This window comes from Phycodurus eques, chromosome 12 (genome assembly GCF_024500275.1).
Source record: "Phycodurus eques isolate BA_2022a chromosome 12, UOR_Pequ_1.1, whole genome shotgun sequence".
In the NCBI taxonomy this organism is placed as follows: domain Eukaryota; kingdom Metazoa; phylum Chordata; class Actinopteri; order Syngnathiformes; family Syngnathidae; genus Phycodurus; species Phycodurus eques.
The window spans coordinates 16,280,419-16,283,451 of record NC_084536.1 but is presented as its reverse complement, the minus strand read 5'-3'; positions in this window follow the sequence as shown (position 1 = coordinate 16,283,451).

Below are 3,033 nucleotides of genomic sequence, written 5' to 3'. Positions count from 1 at the left end.
TCAGGGCTTCCGCCAGGCGGATGACCACCCCCAAGGCACAAGGAGCTCTCCCTCCCCTCCTCTCCTCTGCTCTATCCTTGTTAGACAGGCTCTGGTGCATGATGTCAATCCAGAACAAAACTCAAGGGGGAGCTGCAAAAAATGTTGATTTTTAACCTCCTCTTGTATTTTTTATTTTTATTTATTTATTTTTTTAAAGATTTATTCGAGTTTATACTTAAATTTACTCACAAAAAGTTTGAGGTTTTCGGCTTTCAAAGGACATTTCAGTATGAACCTGAAAATGCACTATAACCTTTACATGGAAACTTATCTGCTCTCTAAGCTTTTACATGCACATGTCCAACAGTTCAATGCTTAAGTACTTTTTGCTGTTCTCTAACAAGCTGCTGAAAAAAAGTTTAATCCATGAAAATTTCCAACTATGTCCACCTCTATGGCTTTCTGTGATTCTTCCAGTCTTTGGGATTTCTGCTGACACTCTGTGATACCTTTTTGATGGCAAGGTTTTGTTGATCAGTTGTAAAAGGATAGTTTATACCAATTATAGCTGGACCAGGAAATGTATTCGCCCATTCATGACTCAAAAAGGCGATGTGAATTTTGCCATTTGACCCCTTGTTAGGGTTACACTGGTTAGCACATCTGCCTCAAAGTTCTGAGGAGCTGGATTCAAATCCGGCCTTGCCTCTGTGGAGTTTGCATGATATTAAAATTTATTGAGATGCAACTGTATATAGGGGCACAGTGTTAAAAAAAAAAATATATATATTTTTTTTACTATATTTTATTTGATCTTATTTTGCATGGAAGTACTTACTACTTGTATATGCTTATTATATGTTGTTCTGATACAAACACATTAACATTAGGTCATAACATTAACAATTAAACAACAATTAACAATAACTTACTAAAAAACATTTATATATATATATATATATATATATATATATATAACAAACTTTGTCAGAAGTGATATTAACCTTGGCTTTATTTGCTTCATTTTAATATTTTCCTTCACTCTGAAATCTTCTAGACATTATTGTTGTCTTGCACTAGTCTTTAATGTGACTGTCATTCAGCAACATTAGTTTTGTGATTTAATAAAAAGCACTGATAATAATCTAATTCAAGACTAGTTCATTACCTCCTTTTGTGTACTGCACAAAAACTAGTGGCATCATTCAACTAGCAAGTGAGAGATGTACTTCACCTGGTGACAGTTTCTTTTTCAACAAGCCAATGAATAAAGCCTGACTCTCAGCAGAAGCTTGCTGACACTCCAAAACTGTGTAATAGTACTCTAAAAAGCTCACTCAGATTTACTGCCCAGTCTTCCAGGAGTTGAAACTTCTGCAAAAAGTGCACAATACTTCATGAAGGCACAGGGATCTCGCCCATGTCAACGCATTTTAACAAGCTATATTATATTGAGGTGTTATTTTGCACTTTTGTACATTAATTGTACATTAGATTACAGTATGCGGACTATTGATCTCTGTCTTACACTTTGTGCCAAGATGAGTCAAGCCGTGAATGTGCAGTCAATAAGAGGAGGTGATTTAGACAAAAATGTAAGTCATCATAATTACTTTCAGAGTCAGAGGCCTGGAGGTGTTCCGGCTTGATGTAACTATCACTTGTTTCATTGTTTGGCTCCAAGTTGAGAGAAAATAAATAAAATGCATCTCTGTTGTGAGTAAACAGCTTGTCATGATTGATCTTTGGAGAGGGTTCGAATGCAGTGTATAAGTTGAAGGTTAAAAAAAAAGCAATGCAGTAGCTCTGCTCTCATTATTTTAGAATACATACTTTTTTTTGTGACATTTTTGTTTGGTGCTGTGATGTAAGATTTTTCAAAGGTAAAGAATATAATACGGTGGACGAACCAGTACACCTCTCACATTGTGTGATCACTAATATCTGTGCCATATTACATTTTGTGTTCATTGCTTATGCGAACTTTCCGACACACTGAAAAGATCAGACAATGTTTACCAGTAGACTTTTCAAGATGGTATAATAATGTGGATAATTGAGAAATTACATTTATAGTGCTATCTTGACTTACTTGTGCCCCAATTTATGTGGTTTTTGAGTTATAAGCCGAAATACACCACTGCCTGAGTGAAGTGGGGGAAAAAAATGGGGAGCCACATGAAGGCGCCGGTGCACTTCCAGCCGTTTATTGAATGGTACCTGTATAAACATTCAAACACACAAATACAAAATAAGAACTCTTGCAAGGATCTGCTGTAGTCCACAACTCACATCTGGAACGCTCACACGCAGACTAACCCGACACCAACCCTTGACGTCACCCACTAGGCCATACCCCCTAAAAGACACATCCAACACGTGAATACTGCAATACTTATAGTAGTTGCTAAGTTTAAGTATATATTTATACAATACAGTGATTTTTCTTTATTAAAACACGAAACAAAAACTTGCGGTGGTTTTTAGGGGTCTGGAACTGATTAATGGAAATTCAACTCATTTAAAAGGGGATTACTGATTTGGCACAAAAGTAAATCAAGCTATGAGCTTGGTCATAGAACAAATTAAACTTGAAAGTGAAGGTACTATTGTGTTAGCTGGTCTTCGTTGGGTTAAACAGTTATAAAATACACCAGGACCAAAAATATAAATAAATAAATAAAGCATTTTTTCTTACTTTTCCTTTAATGAGAGTTGTCTCCTGGCCTGCTGCTGCAAAATGGAGGGCGAGCAGACTGGTGCAGGAGCAGATTAGTGTTTCATGGTCTGGTGTTCAGCAGGCAGCCCTCCAGAGACACAAGCCAAAGCATAATGCAAACGCCCACGTCTTCTTCCTTTTACTTTCCTATCTTGAGCAAGGTGATTAAATGAGGATTGTAGACCATTAATTTGATAGATTCGGATTGAGGATTAAATGATAAAGATGTGTCACGTGTGTACGGAGACCAAAACCTGAAGCATGACATCACCATAATAAAATTATGCATCATGGTTTAGTGATTATTTGATACATAATCAAAACTAATTTCT